General features: G+C 34.5%; 1 protein-coding gene across 2 annotated transcripts in view; it reads right to left on the bottom strand.

Moving 5' to 3' along the window:
* LOC149224978 (bZIP transcription factor 16-like) overlaps nt 1–12,544 on the bottom strand; it is a 50,245-nt gene extending 37,701 nt beyond the window's left edge. The window contains exon 1 of one of the 2 annotated variants that reach the window (XM_089386378.1): nt 11,770–12,544. The gene's annotated coding sequence lies outside the window, so the exon portion shown is untranslated. The remainder of the gene's footprint in view (nt 1–11,769) is intronic. The other variant, XM_089386377.1, reaches the window with a different exon arrangement.
* Nucleotides 12,545–20,299: the final 7,755 nt, after the last annotated feature.

Raw genomic sequence — 20,299 nt, forward strand, 5'->3', positions numbered from 1 at the left:
AAGTCAAAATCAATCACAACATTCGATTCATATGTAACAGGAAGAAGGAAAAAATAAGACAAACATGGATAAGATAACAAAAATATATTAATGTCCAACAAATGACCACAAAAGTAGATCAATGGGACTATTGAGTACAATGATGTCGATACAAGCACAAGTAACAAAAGGTCTCTTATATAAAGAACAAAAAAAATAAAGTGGAAACATAATGTCCATATGCAAAAACATGGAAAACCCTTGACTCCATGTGAGGGCGACCATAAAAAGGGGCCAAGGACTAGGTCATCATCTACTAAATCTCTCTCTCCTAACACTCTAGGTTGAATGAAGAAAACCCAAAATAAAAGGGCGCCCTGAGGGAGAAATGGGGGGTAGATCTGGGCTCTTTGTTGCACTATTACTAAGAGGAACACCCTGTTACTAGTGTCCAAATAAACTTGAATAAGAGATATGGTCCAGCGATATCTCTAAGGTCTCTAGGAACAAGAACAGTCCCTTGGGTCCATGCCAATCTAGGGTTTGAGGCAATGTTGCTCTAAATCTATCTCTTGGTGTCCCTAACTAACAAGAGCACTAGAAAGAAGAATGTAAATGGTTAGACATCTTTGGTCTCGTTACCAAAAGAAACTGGAGAGGGTATGGATCCCCTTGAATCTCTCACGGATCTCATAATAAAGGGGGCAACAAAAGATGAAATGATCCTCGGTCACAATCTTTCAAAAGATGGCACAACTGGCAAATCATGTTTGATCAGTTAATCGAGTGGTAAATCTTGATCTGCAGTCTATGAGAGCCAACTCTAAATTGTCCCAAGGGGATTTATATGACATGTATACAATGGTGAACCATGTAATGAAGCTAAACAATGAGTCCATCCATCATCACCATGAAGTGTTCAACATAGAAAGCCATCTTCAAACATAACCCACCCTAAGGATTTATACAAGTGACCTGTAGATATTCTCTCAAATGATTTTATCCATCTCTAGTTTAATTTATAAGAGGTGGTCGGGTGCACACAACGAATATCTAAATGGAGGATGTTCGTCCATCTTAATAACCACTGAAGAAAGGAGATCTACGTCTACGATGTACCAACACCAACATCAAGCCAAAGGATTAACTATTGCAATGGATTCTGATGAACAACAGGCCAAGTATGGATATTGATCACAACCCTTCATTGTATCAACAAAGCTCCAAACACAAGGTAGAAGAGAGATGAGACCAAACATTGTCTCAAATCAAAAGGGGCAAGCCCCAAACTCTACAAGAATGATGGGTTGAGTGACTATCTACTTTCATCAAATGATGTGGTGAAGGGGCCATATAGCACCATGGGTCGAAATAGAGTGTCCATGAGTAACATCTTAGCCAATAAGTCATGGAAATGATGTCGGAAATATTGTCTCTCAAGAAGGGCTAAGGACCCATAGCGGTTGTTGATTCGGGACTGAAGCACATGCCACAAAATGAAGCGAGGCTCTATGAATAGTACCCCCATATAAGTATATGAGGTGGTGATCTCAACCTACTCTCCTTTGAGGAAGAAATGGTGATTAGACAGGATATTCTTGGATGCATTTAAGATCATGATCTTGGTTTTACCTAAGTTGATCATCAACTGATGAAGATCCCAAAAAAGGGCCAAGTTACCTAATTGTCTTTACAATCCATTCACAGATGAAACTAGCAAGACCACATCACCCGCAAACATCATGATAGAAATCAAGACCTAGTGAAGAAGGCAGCCATCATCGTCCTGGATATGCTCATGCAAGGACTCCAAGTCATCAATGTAGATCCTCAATAGTGTGGAGTACTAGTGGTAACCCTATTTTACCCCAATAGTATTTGGGATAAAATTTGATAGCCCCTATGCTATGCATAGGCAACCCAATACTAACTCATATAAATGCATGATGGCTGACAAAAGAGTCTCTAAGATGCCAATGTCTTTGTGTCTATGGTCAAAGTCAAAAGTTTTCCGAAAGTCTACAAAAAAACTATAAACTTTCAAAGAGCAATGTCAGACTTCCTCAAAAATGGCCCTCAATGTGAAGATGTGATCAATACTCTAGTGCTCAAGTTGGAATCCAACCTGTCCTGTAGGTTTAAGTTGCCTCCACTTGAACTCCCTAGAGAGTTGCAAGCTAAGGGATGTAGCAATAAGCTTAGAATATGTGTGGCCCATCATGATCAACCTGTAATTAAAGTTGAAGATGGTTCAAGACCCGAAGTTAATAGTTACAATAGAGACTCTTGTGCTTATAATTATACATAAAGATCCATCGGCTACAACTTCTACAAGCGTTGTTTGTGCAAACATAACCAAGTCTAATGTTCTCAAGTTGGTTGGAGGGAAAAAGGATTATAAAAGGGAAAATAAGTTCTCTAGTGGAACAAATATCATAAAAATATGATAAGCAAAAGCCTACATTGGCAAGAAACCAAAGACTTGTGTTTTTAAACTACAGAGCTCGATCTAAGTTGTCTCTCAAGATAAGGGATGTAGCAATGAGCTTAGAATATGTGTGACCCATCATGATCAACCTGTAATTAAAGTTGAAGATGGTTCAAGACCCGAAGTTAATAGTTACAATAGACTCTTGTGCTTACAATTATACATAAAGATCCATCGGCTACAACTTCTACAAGCGTTGCTTGTGCAAACATAACGAAGTCTAATGTTCTCAAGTTCGTTGGAGGGAAAAAGGATTATAAAAGGGAAAATAAGTTCTCTGGAGGAACAAATATCATAAAAATATGATAAACAAAAGCCTACATTGGCAAGAAACCAAAGACTTGTGTTTTTAAACTACAGAGCTTGATCTAAGTTGTCTCTCTATTGAGATAGATTTTTTCTCCTAACACAATTGATAGAAAATGGGTGGCAATATTATTAACCCCACAATAAATACAATGTTGTCGACTTAGCCATAAACCACATGTAGAGGCTCCTTAAATTATTCCTCATGTAGACATTCATCTTAGATGGCTAATGAGTTGCATTTATGCACCCACCAATGTTGCCAAGAGAGTAAAAAATCATTTTTGGACAAAAAATGACCACTCAAAAGCTCATCAATTCATCCATGGAAACTTCAACATGTTGGGCTCTTGGGAACAAAAAGAAGACTTGCTAACTATAAGGTGCGCTACTATGGAAGAAAGGGAAGCTTGATCCTATGTGAAGAGTAATTTTGGCATCTATGTACCAAATATACATAATATAAAGGAATCCCACAAACTGTGTCATCCCTAGTCAATGTTTCTAGAAAAGGAAGAGTGCTTAAGGAAACACTCAACAAAACTACTTCATTAAGGTCATTTTTATATGCTCAAGCTTAATGTTTGATACCTGAAGACTCTTCTCTTCTATAAATTTCCTTGCCCTATCGCCAACACCATTTTGCCCATGGACTTGAAGGCACCGCCTTGTTTCCTAAAAAATTCACTTTTCGTTCTATCTCATTGAATCTCCCCCCCCCACTCTACTGGAATTGGTCACCCCTGAGTGAGCGATCTTGGCTGGGCCTGCCCCGGAATTGCCTACCCCCTTTGTGTTACTCCCTGTGTGTCATTTTCCATTGTTATTTAACACTCTATGGGTCCTCCAGTCTACCAAAATACGCTCTTTGCCAACTCGAAATGAACTCCAACAACGGCAAAGCCTTTGCTTGTACTCGGCCCCATTGTCACAATAACAGTCATATTCAAAAGTCTCTACAATAGAACATTCTCGTGACCAACATGAAACTCCAGGACCTATGGAAAACTATTACTCGATTGTTGAAGGATCTTCAAGATTTAAAGAGCAAATTGGCTAGCTAAGATGAGGTGTTGGACGCTCTCCATCAACATATTGAAGGCCTACAGGATTAGCTCACAGCCAAAAACTATCAGACCTCTGAATCCAGTGTTAATAGCAGATATGTTGTAATCCCCCTCCCTGACCTTAATCAAGATCCAGCTGAGGACACTCAACTTGTTGTTTAATGGTTTCTCAATGTAAATTTTTCCTTTTGTTGGGTTGCTTCTACAAGATGTACACATGTCGTCCTACTATCATTTTCTTCTTCTTTAGTGATTTTTTTTATGTAAGCAGACATGTAACTTACTACTTGGGTATTTGTCGCAACCAGGTGTCGATTTTTAATATAAATTTCTCATTTCTATGAAAAAAAGGATACTTGAAGAATCCAACATGTATGATTTAGCACATTTGGAACTGATTCTTGTTGAAAAATGTGTAACTAGGTTCGGTCTTCAATAGTATGAAATGTATTCTTGTATATATAAAATGAAAAAGAAATTATTATTATTATTATTATTATTATTAGAGCATGGTTTTCATGCTCAAGTTCTTTTATTTTATAGGTCAAGCACCCATTGAGTGCTTCTAGGGTTTGTCCTAGTTATAAGAGTCATTGTCATATATGGAAGATCCTATGGGCACATTGTAATTGTAAAAGAATAGTTATTTTGTCTTGATCAAGTCGGCCTACATGAGCTGTCAAGTCGTCCTAAGTGAAGAGACATGTCCACTCTTGAAGGAAACCTCTATATAAGAGGAACTAGGTTCGGTCTTCAATAGTATGAAATGTATTCTTGTATATATAAAATGAAAAAGAAATTATTATTATTATTATTATTAGAGCATGGTTTTCATGCTCAAGTTCTTTTATTTTATAGGTCAAGCACCCATTGAGTGCTTCTAGGGTTTGTCCTAGTTATAAGAGTCATTGTCATATATGGAAGATCCTATGGGCACATTGTAATTGTAAAGGAAAAATTATTTTGTCCTGATCAAGTCGGCCTACATGAGCTGTCAAGTCGGCCTAAGTGAAGAGACATGTCCACTCTTGAAGGAAGCCTATATATAAGAGGAACTTGTCCTCCATTTGGATCATTCACTCAATCATCTCTCATACGAAGAAGGAAGTAGTAGAAGGACAAAGAAGAAGTCGAAGTGTTTGGGAATCTCTACTTTCTTCTGGGAATGCGAAGTTAGGGTTTATGCACTGGGCCAGTCTAGAAGTTCGATTTTGGAAGCAGGAAGAGCAAGAAGGCAAGCAAAGGTCTCTTAGGGTTTCCTACTAGCCATAAGACTCAAATCAAGGTAAGAAAGGTCAAGGGAAGAGCAGCAAGAGGGAGATCGAAGTCTCCTAGTGAAGCAACAGCAATTACTGGGACAAAATTTCGGATTTACTGGGGATGTTGAAGATATTGCAGCAAGAGGTCGAGGAAGACTTGATCTTGGAGGGTACTTGTCTGAGTCTAGGTCATGGTATTCGTCAATTGAAAGATATAAAAGATAAGAAGAGATTTTACGGGTTTTCCCCTCAAGAGGAGGGGTTTTGGGCCTAGCTTGGAGCCTACATATTGTGTCATTGTTCTTGTTGTTTTGCTAGTTGTTTGATGTATTGCATATTGAACTAACAAAGGTCAAAGCTAATAAGTAAAAAGCTAACACAAGCAGTTATCAAGTTAAGAGAATTAACATATACATTGCCCTACTGAATTCTCAACATGGTATCAGAGCTTTGGTTATCTAAGGGCATTATGAAGATCTCCTCTACAATGAAGAAGGTCATCAAAAGGATTGCAAGCCATCTCAAGAAAAGCATCAAAGAGGTATGGAGTCTCATATTCTCTTCAAAGAAGGAATCAATCATAGAAAAAGATGAAGGACTCTTCTCTGCTCTCTCTGGAACATTTCAAGACAAAGACATCTGGGTAATTGATAGTGGTGCATCAAGGCACATGACTAGTCACTCTCACCAATTGAAGACCTTATCAAAAGGAAAATTCGCTTACTCTGTGGAACTTGGAGACAACAAGAGCTATCCTGTGAAAGGCATTGGATCATCATCCATAAAGCTAGAAGAAATGTATTCTTGTATATATAAAATGAAAAAGAAATTATTATTATTATTAGAGCATGGATTTCATGCTCAAGTTCTTTTATTTTATAGGTCAAGCACCCATTGAGTGCTCTAAGGTTTGTCCTAGGTATAAGAGGCATTGCCATATATGGAAGAGCCTATGGGCACATTGTTATTGTAAAAGAAAATTTATTTTGTCCTGAAAATGTCAAAATACCTCCAAGATCAAGTCAGCCTACATGAGTTGTCAAGTCGGCCTAAGTGAAGAGACATGTCCACCCTTGAAGGAAGCCTATATATAAGAGGAACGTGTCCTCCATTTGGATCATTCACTCAATCATCTCTCATATGAAGGAGGAAATTTATTGTCTTGAAAATGTCAAAATACCTCCAAGATCAAGTCAGCCTACATGCGCTGTCAAGTCGGCCTAAGTGAAGAGACATGTCCACCCTTGAAGGAAGCCTATATATAAGAGGAACTTGTCCTCCATTTGGATCATTCACTCACTCATCTCTCATACGAAGAAGGAAGCAACAGAAGGACGAAGAAGGAAGTACGAAGAAGAAGTCGAAGTGTTTGGGTCTCTCTACTTTCTTTTGGAATGCGAAGTTAGGGTTTATGCACTGCACAAGTCTAGAAGTTCGATTTTGGAAGCAGGAAGAGCAAGAAGGCAAGTGAAGGTTTCTTAGGGTTTCCTACTAGCCCTAAGACTTAAATCAAGGCAAGCAAGGTCAAGGGAAGAGAAGCAAGAGTGAGATTGAAGTCCTCTAGTGAAGCAGCAGCAATTGTAGAAGTTGTTGGGGCATGATTTCGGATTTACTGGGGAGGTTGAAGATATTGCAGCAAGAGATCGAGGAAGACTTGATCTTGGAGGGTACTTCTCTGAGTCTAGGCCATGGTATTTGTCAATTGAAAGATCTAAAAGATAAGAAGAGATTTTACGGGTTTTCCCTGCAAGAGGAGGGGTTTGGGCCCTGGCGTGGAGCCTACATACTGTGTCATTGTTCTTAATGTTTTGGTAGTTGTTTGATGTATTGCATATTGAACTAACGAAGATCAAACCTCATAAGTAAAAAGCTAACACAAACAGTGATCAATTTAAGAGAATTAATATATACATTGCCCTACTGAATTGTCAACAATTCTTTGCCAAGAGGTAGCTCAGGTTGAAAAGTCTATTGAAAGGATGTTATAGTCAAAACCACTTCTCTCAATGATTATAACAAATGGTGGTTATTAGAAGGCATGACCAAAAGGCAATGGCCATTGTAGTGGTTGCAATTAACAAAAACCTCAAAGTCATGCCTTTTAATGAAAAGCTTCAAGCTTAGGAAGAATTTAAGAAAATCTTAAACAAGTGGCCAAATTTGTATAAGTCAAAAATCTAACAAAGCCCATATTCAAGCCTAATTTCATTAGCTAAAATTCGGTGACAAGCTTGCTAAGCAATTTGCAAGGTTTTGGCGACCACTGCTTGACAACCCAAATTATTGCCATCAAAACATATTATGGTTGCACCACAATTCAAGAAAAAATCACTTATTTTTTGCAAATCAATACAAGATGGTCTTTCAAGCTTAGGAGATGATAAAACATCACAAGGGAGGCAATGTCTCAAAATGTTGTTCCAACAAAGCTTATATTCAATGCAAACTATCCAATGGGACATAAGTCTCAACTTGGATGAACAAATAAAAACCATTAAGACAAATGACAAGTCTATGTCATGAAGGGTATTCTACAAATTCTACAAGGTTACTTTGTGCTAAACAAACCTCGATTCAATTAAAGTTCGTTGAAGGGCTTGAACACACCAATCATTAGGGAAATCTATTCTTCAAGATAATATTAGCATTATTCCATACATAAACAATAAACAATCACAAGGTCATTCCAAGATAGGTATCAATTACTCTCATCAATGAATACTACAAAATGGTATCCTGAAAATTGGATATCAGAATTAGGCATAGTTGAATGATTTGTTTATAAAAGATATTCCCTAAACATCATAGCTACATGAGAAGGAATGAAAGAGGTTAAGGTAATCAACCTTGGAAAATGCTTATCAAGTGCAACAACGTTGAAGGATTACCACATGGCTAGCCATAGTGAAAGCCTCCTAAGTTGCAAAACCTCTTGATTCTACCAACAATAGTGAATTTTTTGTTGATCTTGTATTTGAGACCATTTGGATAGCCTGGGAGCTCTATAAACCATCCCTAAAATAGAATGATAATCAATTCAAGTCAAGCATTTCCTTCAATGAGAATTCATTAATGTCAACTTTAATCTTAGTGCAAAAACACAAACCTTAAGATGACATTTGTGGGCAGCATATTTTGGTTAGGCATACAAAATAGGGAATAAATGCACTTTGTGACTCAAAGACAAAGCAACCAAAATGTTGCAGCTATCAATATGTTTTGCAACAATTTGATTATTAATTGAAGTTTGACACATTTTCATGCTTACAAAGACCATTGTAATTGATTTTCATTCAGAGAATTATGTTGCAATAATGAATGAAATGTTGTTGGACTAATGTCATAGAATGTCACACATCTATGTAATGTATGCATACAAGTGAATTCAATGGCAACGCTAATATTTGTGGCATCTCACGCAATATTTCATCAAATGGATGACATTTTTTGGTTGATTCATGCATGCATTATTCATTTCTTTGCTTAATTGTTATATATTTCTCCTCGTCTTCATTTAAGAAGGTTTCATGAGCCTTTTTTGTCGTCCAAGAATCTATAGAATTTTATTTTTGATCACTGGGATTCTAGTACACATTAACATGATAGTGACATTATTTGGAACTATATAGTATAGAATGTTATAATAGTACTAGAAGAGCATTAACTTAGGAATGGATTGTGCTCCAAGTATTTTTTTAATTCAACTAGTATCATAAAGTTGCTACAAGTGTTGACTCCTATATTTTTAAAGGGAGATAGGCACAACAATTTTCACTCATATGTTCCATTATACATGGACCTTGTCTAAGTGGATAGTCATAACACCTTTCCCTCATGTTATAGAAAAGGATGAGTGGGAAGAATGATTACCAAACAAAATTCATTACAATGTTAAGTATTATTTAATTAAGATGTTTCCAATGCCTCTGATGTTGTCACAATAAATCTCAAGGCCTAAGTGATCAAGGAGAAATTCAACAAAGCCCCAATTAACTGTAAGTTTGTGTGAAGAAGCTCCAACAAAAAAGATCAAGTTAAGAGAGGTGGGGGAACTTCCTCTATCAGACAATGCAATTTAAAAATCCCAACTTCCAAAGCTAGCTGAGACAAAGGAAGACCAGGACTCTCTAGAGAATTTGCCATAAAAAAGGTAGCAAGGTCAAAAACACTACTTTGCCTCATCTTTTCAAGTTCTAGACTATGGATTAGTGGATTAAATCATGTTTTCTTCAAAGTTAATATTTTGTATAGCCTTCATACATTTTCTCTTCTTACTAGGAAAAAAGGAGAGACTTATCACAACCAATATTTTCTATAGTCTTCATACATTTTCTCTTCTTACTAGAAAAAAAGGAGAGACTTATCACAACCAAATGAACTAACTACCATTGATGTTATACACATACTTTTCACGAAAAAAACATTAAGATATAAATGAATTAACTCGAGGCAAGCAAATAATCACTAACGTGAGAATGGCCATGTGGCTAAAGAACAAACATAGCCAAGAAAGATCAAACTTTTCCATTATAGATGTCTTGAAGAATTTTGGAATACCCTTTTTCTACCAAATCACAAAGAGCCAAGTAGTTTTAATTCTAGATTCTACGAATTCTTACACCAGTTACATTATACATCAATTGGTAATCACTAAGTACTTTTGCCATTATATTCAAAATATTACCAACTATAATAGGTGAACAAAAGGATACTTAGAAGCCATTTTCAAGTAAGCTAATTGTTGAAAGAGTTGAAAAGATTAATAGAGACACGTTGGCTTCTCCAGCAAAAAAAAAGATCATCTTTACAAGAATAAATTTTACCATAACAACTGCAGCATCATGCAAAGTCCAAATTTTATATGCAATGTAGTTAGCAATTTCACACAAATGCATGACGTTTATTATATACTATTATAACTCACTTTCTAATGCACGGATCTACAAAACAAAAAAACTGAAAGATTTAAAAAAAAAATATTAACTAATGTACTGCAATACGTCTGTAATTCCAAAGGGAAAAAATTATAGCATTCAAATCATAGTTCACCTCAAGAATCTTTATCATATTATGGAAAAAGTCACTAACCGTTTCCAAACAGATAATAGATAACTACAGCAGACAATGTCACGAAATTGTAGAAAAATATGTTACAGTGAGCATCTATTCAAAAGCATAAACCAACAAGGATACAAAGAGTAGCAGCCGTTGCTAACAAAAACTACTGGCAACCACCAGCCTGTGAATATATCCCAAGAATGTACAAATAATAAGAAGTCAATCATCAAACTTTCAAAATTACAAGGTCAGCTGCAAAAGAAACATGATATGGTCTCAGGTATAGATAGCTTTGGAAAGATGCTTACAGGCATCACTTTACTGTGCCGTTCTCTAATCAAACACTCTGATGCTTCAGAAAACAATTTCTACCCTCTATATGTAGATAGTTCAGCTACAAACAGAAAGAATTAGAACTGCAACAACCCGGTGAGCAGATACCAAAGTGGTTGCTACTAGTATAGTAATGCCAATACTTAATTGTTTGGTAGACATGAAGATCTATTCCAGATTTCTCTTATATTACTTTGAAACAGTTTCCAGACAGTCAATATCAGTACTTACACAGAAACATATACGTATAAATTTTAAAAGGGGCAACCAGTCCAAGAAAGGACCAATAAAATTAGGCATAAACAAGAACATGATAAGAAACAAGAGCCTGTAGGGCAAGAAGCAGGCAAAAATTCTTCCTAAAGATTTTCAACAGATGCAACTAGATATCAAACATGCTCGAGTAACCATACAAACTTCCTGTTGAGTCAGTCTCTAGGATGAACAATTCAGCAGATTTAACAAGTTTGGTCAAATATTTGAAAAGCAGCATTCCAAGATGATATCTTTATTTCTTTTCTCTTTCTTTTTTTGTTTTGTCCGATTTTGAGCGGGCTATCTGAGGTATCAAAACAGAACCCCGTGTTTATTATGCACCCATGCTCTCACCATGGTTTGATTTCTATTATATAACCTAGCAGAGATGCTGTTTGCATACACGATATAAACCCCAAAGCCTTGGACCCGATGTAACGCAAGATTCACTCCCAGCACGAGATCAGTGTACAATGGCGTTCGCCTTTATGACTTTAATGGCGACGCAGTAAACGTTTGTCAACTGACCAAAAGCCCATGGAGAAGAAATTTAAGGAACGAACACAAGGAGGAAGTAAATGAGCATCTCAGAACTTTCCATATCATGGAACACTAGTCATTCTTGCACTGATCTCAAGCACATCACAAATATAAGCCCACTATAGACTAGCTGCCAGGGGAAAGAATAAACAAAAAGGGCAACCCTTTGAAATGACACGGATTATAGGCTGCAGTTTAAGCGAAAAGTACAGGGAACTTGTTATAGTGACAAATACAAGATACTGTTTGGAAAGGGAGACTGAGAACTGATAACATCAAAATTTTGGACGTCATGAACAACTTAACAAAATTCTCTGTTACACAGTTTTCAGATATGCGAAAAGAAACTAAAAATCTGAAACCCATAACTATGGAAAATCAAACAACCCATTTACCAAAATGCAACAAGAAACAATTTTAGGAGCTCCTAACTGAAGAAACGCAACACTGACAAAACAAAACCCGAAGTTTATCCAGCACTTACCTTAACATAAGCTGCAGTAAAAATCCTTCATTTTCAGTGCGTCCTTTGTACAAGCTTGTTGAACCTGGTCTGTGGTCAAAAAGCAAAATATACAGAACAAGAGACAAAGAGGGTTATTGCCCTGCAACGTTAGAACAAGGTAAGTCTCATGAGATCTGTGAAGTGGAGAGTTAGGGGGGTTGGACAGAAGAGAACTCCTGATGGGTTACGCCTTGAACTCACAATTTGACAGAACCCACAATCCTAGGAGCCAACCGGTAGTGCTTGACACACACAAGGCAGTTGGAGTGAGGGGAATCAACTATACAGTGAACGAATAAATGAAGCAACAAAGGCGTCTCTGTGTCTAATGGAATTGATGGATTTGGATGAATGAACGACTGGGTCTGAGAATGCTCAGGTGGGTCGCTGAGTAAGCCAGGCAGATGACTAAGCAGCAGAGATGCAGAAATCGCTGAAAATGAAAACCCAAGACCACTCAGCACAGAAGCCCAAATAAGGGAACCTATAGGGGTAGCTTAGAAAGGGGGGGGCGGGACAGTAGGATACGAGAGAATTTTAAGATCAAAAATCTTCTTAAAATTTGGGGGAGTTGGGCACTCAAATGCAAGCAATGCCCACGTTTGCAGAACGAAAGAGAGAGAGCACTTTACATCAAATGACAAATACGCGGAATCTCCAGGTCACAATACCCAATCACCTCTTAAAATTATATTTCCCGATGCCCATTCGCGGCCTGCTACCGACCCACCTTCTTGGTTTTCTTGATCGCCACAGAAGAAATCCAGAGAGGCAAGACTGCAGTGCTGTTCTCCTATACACCCACCTACGTGTCCGTATATACGCCCCGTCTCGTACTCGTCACATACATACGTGGTCCCTCCCCGCGTACGTACGTATGAGCGTGGAGTATTGGGTGGAGGTTAGGGTTTGCAAAAGATGCAGGGGACACGTGTCGGTTATGACAGCTGATGTTGACTTGACCACGTGCTATGTCTGCCGCGTGGCTGTGGGCCCACCGCTGACAACCTCCTGCGTGGCCGCCGATAAAGAAGACGCTACAAAACGTGGTTTCTTGGTTATTTTAATATTTTCTATATTTTTCTGCGGGCTGTGTGATGATTAATAAATTAAAGTGAGTTGGAATGAGACTTTGACGTCCGTGGAAGGGGTGCAAATTTATTTATTTTTTAATGAATGCTGTTCGTAAGTGGGGGAGGTGGGGTTTCTGCAATGTGGTGAAGGGCATCTGGCAAACTTGAGTAAGGGGGAAGGTGCCAATGGGGTCATGGCTTATTGGTGAGGTTGATGGATGGTTTAAGTTGTTTATCAAAATTTTATTTTTTATTTTTGTTGGTGTCTGCGTAAATAAAAATAAATATAAAAAAGAAGAAAGAAAGAAATTATTTTAATGTTTACGAGATTAAAAATTTACTATATATAATTTAATTTAAAACAAAAAAAAATTATATATAAAATATAATTTTAAATATTGATATTATAGAGATGTTATAAATTAGTGAGATTGATAGATGGTTAAATTATGTATCAAAATTTTATTTTTGTTAGTATTTGTGTCCTGTTAGATTTTAGTCCTGATGATGGACCCTCTTTGGGGTTTGAAACGTCGACAGAATGAACACAAAACTGTGGATAATCCGGATCATACCACTGCAGTATTTGTGTCATTTAAATCATATATAAAAAAATATGTAATTCAACAATAATTTGATATTATTGAGATGTTGTAAATATATGATTCAAGTTAAGAAGAATAAGATATATAAAATATATGTTAAAGAATTGTAATATGTTAAATTTTATAAATATTATTAAAAATCATTGTAATATTTTAGTGTAAATAGAAATTTATTTACCAAAAAGATTGAAGTGTTTATGTTTATTAAGTTATTGTTTAATAACATAGTAATATTTATGTAATATTTGTAAAATATTTTTCAAAACAACTTACTAAATAATAAGAAGATGTATAAAGCCCACGGGGCTTTGAATTGACGGTGAATAGGTGCGTTGTTAAGGCACTCCTTGCGATAGGTCACCGTTCAAATCCCCCGTGGGTGTTTAGGTTAGTCTTAACTAGAAAAAAAAAATAAGAAGATGTATAAAAATATATATTGTGCAATTTATTTATTTATTTAATATATATATATATATGTTAAATTTTATAAATATTGTAAAAAAGTGTGATAACATTTTATTATAAATTTATTTATTAAAATGATTAATGTGTTTATGTCTATTAAGTTATTGTTTAACAATATAGTAAAACATATTTATTATAATCATAATTTAAATTCAATGTTGATAAACACTATCTCATGAAGACATAATGAATTGGATTAAAAATAGTAAAACATATTTGTTATAATCATAATTTAAATTCAAATGTTGATAAACACTATCTCAGTGAAGAAATAATGAATTGAATTAAAAATATTGATAAACACCATCCCAATATAATAAATTAAATTAATTGATTTCCAATATATATTTATATTAATTTCATAGTGATATAAATGATTAATTTATTGATTTTCAATGTATAATTAAAAATATTAGATTTATAATAATGAATGATCAATTTATTATTCCTACTATATATTAATGTGATTAATTTACTATTTTTACTATATATTAATGCTAATTTAATGTAAAGATATTTAAGATATAAATGATTGTGTTAATGTTGTCTTTTAAATAAGAATTTGGAATGAATTCATTAAAATTAATAAATTTTCAATATTTTTTAAATAATAATATTTTGATTTTGAATTAATATTATAAAATAATTATATAATTTAACAAATAATTAATATTTTAATTTAAATTATAATTAAAATAATCAAAATTTTCATATTCTAATTAATTATAACTATTCTAACTTAAGATGTAAAGAAAAACAAAAAACAAAAAAAATAATATGCAACAAATTATATATCAATATAATAATAACACTTGTTATTATTATTATTATAAACATTGCATATAAAATAATTACAAATCAAAGTTTAAAGTATTTATAATATGACAAACTGAAAATATAAACGAAAGAATGCAAACCGTTTATTTTATTGTATGATATATATCTATATATATATATATATATATATATATACAGGGTAATTAAGTATACTCACTGGAATGAGTATAACATCGGCAGCGCCTAACGAGCCATATATAGGGTATTAAATGCCCTTGAAGATGCACGGGACATAGCCCGTTAACACACGAATTGCCTTTTTTTATTTAGTGGCGAATTTCGCAATTCGTGTGTTAACGGGTTATGTCCCGTGCATCTTCAAGGGCATTTAATACCCTATATATGGCTCGTTAGGCGCTGCCGTATAACATCAACCAATATATGTTAAAAAAACTTATAATATAATAAATTCTAAATATAGTTTGGAGGGTATAGATGATTTATTTCAATATATGTTGTATTTCTATATTTTATTATAAGGCAATTAAGTATATTAAGGAATAAAAATTTACTTATGAGATGAGTTTAAAATTTGAATGGCATATTGAGAATAATGGAAGTAAATTTGCATTTTGCGGAAAGAATATATTTTATTATTAATTTAAAAAATAAGATTTACATTTACATAATAATATATTAAGGGGAATGGGTTTAATCTCAAGTATTATATGTTAAAAATATATATATATATAATATGACAAATTGTAAGTGTAATTTAAAAAAAGTACAGATCATTTATTTCAATGTGTTCTATCTTTCCTTGATCGGGGTGTGAGACAATAAATTGTCCTTTTTAGGATTGTCGTCATGTGTTAAAGGATCGTTGAAAGGGTTGGACGGCGACTAGACCTTTGTCCTCGCATGCGTGATTAGGTAAGTGGCGTGGCTGCGCGCATGGGTCGTGTTAATGGTGATGAGACGAGTCGTAGGGCTCTTAATATCCAGGTGGGTAGGGATTAGCGTCCCATGCATACATTTGTCTTGTGTTGGGGTTTGGCTCCAGGAGGTAAGCATAGGTTCTTGGCTATCAATTTCTAGTTTACAAGGAAGGTCAAGCGGTTCTCCTCTCGGGACATGACTGGTCCTCTCTGGTTCATGGTGTTTGCAATCGGGTATGTTCTTCTCCTTTTCTCCCCTCCTCGACTGCGACCTGCTCATTATTATAATGTCTCTCAAAATTTTAATGATAATCTCTGCCATTCGACTCTTGTGAGAAATGGAACTCGTTGTCTGGAGAATGGGAAAGTTTATGTGGTTTCGCCATCTATAATGTTTGTTGTTTGTATGTTGGTATTTGTTTTCTTTGGCATTCTACTGTCTCGAATGGGAATGTATGGACTATTTCTGGTTTGTAGTCTTATGTTGGAGGAATGTATGTTCGTCGGTGCTGGTTATATCATTGGATTCTTGGCCCTGAGCATGGGAATGAGCTTCAATTCCTTGCATTTTATCTATTACATCAATGGTGTGGACCTCAATGTCATTGGGCTTGGGGATTCTATCTGTGGAACCTTTCTCTTGAGGCGACAGACTAATTTCAGAATTTCTCTGTCTATTGACTTACTTGAGCATGGGGTGCTGGTATACAATCTTGAGCGCCGAAGGTGGTCGTCCTATTTGACCCTTAGTTTGTATGAAAGGCTTGAGCCTAACGTTGTTTGCCTCTTGCTTTTATTTCATGTTACTGTGTCAGGTTCTCATAATTTCAGTAATCACCCTATGCGCGAGAAGTTGGTCTGGTGCTGGATTGTGGCTCGTTCTGTTTGATTGTCAGTTTGTGGTTTGGTTTTTTGGTTGATAATTCAAATGGCTCACCCATCCCTTGGTGCTAACTTGTCCGAAAATGGGGGTTGAGGTTGTAGTCGTTTGTCGAGGAACTGAGGCGGCAGGGGTTCATCCTCTACTTGGCAACAAAGAAGAAGTGGTCGTAAGACTGATGCTCAAATTCTCAGTGAAGCGGCCCAAGCTTACAACACAAGCACCCCAACCTGGGTTAAATAAATGATCTCGACATGGGAAGTAGAATTAAATCAACGGACAGAAGTTAAAGTGCAGATAGAAGACTGCTGTGTCCTTGTTCCTGACCTGGGACATACTCGAGGTCGCACCACCCAATATAAACAAATTGTCCATCTCTACTGGCTGATGAAAAGTATTGTGGCCAAAGCTATCATGACCTCTCTTGCAGGCTTTGTCAAATCTGATCCAGGTTTTCAGGAAATTCATAAAGAATTTCATCTTATCCAATTTCAAATCCAACAGCAAAATGTTCATCTTTGTCACATTGAGCAACACATTATGTGTCTTCCTCAGTCTGAATTACCAGGCTCTAGTGCTAAGGACCCAGCTCTTGTGGAGTCCTCTAATGAGTAGTTGTTAGTTTGGACATGACAGCTCCTAATTTTGTTTAGATTTTTTATGTATATGCAAGCTAGTAGTACTATAGTTATTTAGGTGATACATGGTTTCCAAACATTTAGTCATATAAGGCTTTCTTTGATAGACTTAAATTATTCCAGTTTTAGATGGCATATAATCTGTTTTCCCAATGGGCAAGTTGAAGCCACTAAACGTCTTTTATGGATGTAACCTGCTTTCTAAAAACAAATGAATAAAAAAGTATTATCAAACTCACAAAAAAATGTATATTGTATCTCTATAGCTCATTACAAGAAAATTAAGTACATTAAAAAAGAATAATCTACTTACTAAATGAATTTAAAACTCTAATGACATATTGTGAATTCAAATGAATTTGCATTTTTAAAATTCTCTCATTAAAAAAAGTACCTTATTGTGAATCTAAAAAATAAGATCCACATTTTACAAATAAAAGATACTAAAGAGACTAATTTGTAAATGTTTACTTTTATTGTAAAATATTACTATTTGATAAAAGTTATAACTTTCAAAAATATCTTTTCAATAAAGCAGTGCTTATTGATAATTATTTGTTCTAGTTATATTTAGGATTTGTCTTTAACCTTATCTATAAATACAAGTACAAGCATTAACACTAACATAAATCTAAGTGGTCCATAGAAAGTAAAAATATCATTTAGGATACTTTAACTTTTTAATGAGAAAATTAACAACATTTTACTTTTACTCATTTAAGAGATTTAACTTTTAATAAAAACATTAACAACATTTTACTTTTACTCATTTAAGAGATTTAACTTTTAATAAAAACATTAACAATATTTTACTTTTACTCATTTAAACAGCTTCTTTAAAAATTGAAATAAACTTAACACTAAAAACATCAAATAAATATACAAGTACAAGCATTAACACTAACATAAATCTAAGTGGTCCATGGAAAATAAACATATCATTTAGGAGACTTTAACCTTTTAATGAGAACATTAACAACATTTTACTTTTACTCGTTTAAAAGATTTAACTTTTAATAAAAAATTAACCATATTTTACTTTTACTAGTTTAAAAAGCTTCTTTGAAAATTGAAATAAACTTAACACTAAAAACATCAAATAAATAATGTTTGAATTTTATTTTTGATATATAATTAATTTTATTAATAAAATGAGATCTTTTAATGTTTATTTATTTATTAATTTAAAAAATCAAATAAAATAAAAAAATATTATTTTTATTAATAAATGAGTTTTTTTTATGTTTATTTATTTATTAATGAATTAAATCTAAAAATATACTATTTTTAAAAATAAAGTAATATAGTTTATTTGCGGTAGCTCAAGTGGTAGTGATCATGGAAATGAAAAGTCTTAAGTCCAAATCTTATGCTACTCTTCCGAGAGATAAATAAAAAACACTAATATAAATTAGTTATAATAAGCTCTTACTATTTACATCATAATTTATAAAGCAAAATTTAATGTTAAACCATTTTAATTAAAAATAATCAACATTGTCAAACTTGGTCAAACCAATACCCTCTACACTCTTGAGATCATAAAAAAATTGTAAGATATTTAACTTTGTTGAGCATGATGCATCTTGCTCATGAAAGTCACAAGATTAACTATAGTTTGGTTAGTTTTCTAAAGCATAGAAGAGACCCTGTGTTGATATTTTATTTTAACCACACGGACATTACTTTAGTTAGCCTATGCCCAAGAAATGGCTAGACTTGTAAAAGTTAAAGGAGCTAATGATAATTTAATGTTCTTCCTTTTTAAATTATTCCTAGTTAATTAATAATAGAGATTCTTGAGATTTTTATGCACAACTTTTTTGATGATTGGCCAACTCCATAGACAATATAAGTTCGAGAAGATTCTATGCACAATTCTTCTTTGGTGTAGACGTGGCCTTATGGGGTTTGGTTGAGTAAAAAAAATGTAGCAAATACTTTTAACTTTTATGAGGTGTTTGCATAGGTGTAAACAATTTTGTATGTTGTGTGGAGAGAATGAATCTTGATTGTATTTTAATGTATATAAACATTATTTTAATATGAGGAGAGATTACATTTTTTTTTGTGTGTTATGATAATATATTGAAGATGCAGTTTTTTGAAAAGTTGCTTTAAGACGTTGTATTTTAATTCATTTTTTTTGTTGGATGTTGTCCATCATATGATGGAGAGGTCATTGGACTCCTTCTTTATGAAATAACTTGGATAATGCATCTAATATGATGGAAGCTAATAAACCTCCTAGAAAAATCCCTAGTGCTATCACTTCAAGCTTTATTGTTATCCCTCCTTTAGTTATTACAAAAAAAATTGATTATGCTACAAGGATGAGGGCATTTACTTACTCTCCTTGTTTAGTGGTGATGAGCTTGTCCCTTGGAATAGAAAAAGTAGACATGATTCTAACTCTTATTGTACTAAAGTTGTTGCATATATTCAAGATCATGAAGAGGGTAATTAAAACTTATGAACATTGATGTTTCACATGCCCACTTTGAGGGTGAAGGCTAAACATATGTCAAAAGGTGAAATGAAGAAATGGTAAGTAGGATAAAGCATGAGCTATCTCTTCATGATTTTTCTTAAATTTAGTTTATGTTTATAAATTTCAGGATATATGTGGCCTACGGTTGCAGTACATCTTACTTCGATAATTATGCTAGAGTCAGTTGATCCAAGTGGCTCCAAAAGCACTCAAAATTCAGAAGTGGCTTTGGAAAAGCTCAAAAATGATTGAAGTGAAACAAGGACGAGATCGTAGTGAGCATTATGTTCATTGTCCTGATTCCAACGGTGTGAATGACACTCAAATCTGAGTTCATATGCTCAAGATATAATCAGTCAAAGTTCTGGTCAAACTAGGCCAAGTGGCAGTCACTAACGAGGCAACAATTTGGCAAAGGGGTAGCGCACGGAATCTGGTGGTCGAAAAGGGTGAATTTTTCGCCTCTTTAATTTTTCCAGTGACCCTAAAAATCCGACAGAAAAAATGTGTTTATATATATATATATATATATATATATATATATATATATATATATATATATATATATATAGATATATATATATATATATGAGGGTCGGTTGACCAGCGGTCAAACCTGGCTAACCGAACCCAACGCATTAT

This window comes from Pinus tabuliformis, chromosome Q (genome assembly GCF_031772625.1).
Source record: "Pinus tabuliformis cultivar Carrire ecotype Pingquan chromosome Q, CPIR1, whole genome shotgun sequence".
In the NCBI taxonomy this organism is placed as follows: domain Eukaryota; kingdom Viridiplantae; phylum Streptophyta; class Pinopsida; order Pinales; family Pinaceae; genus Pinus; species Pinus tabuliformis.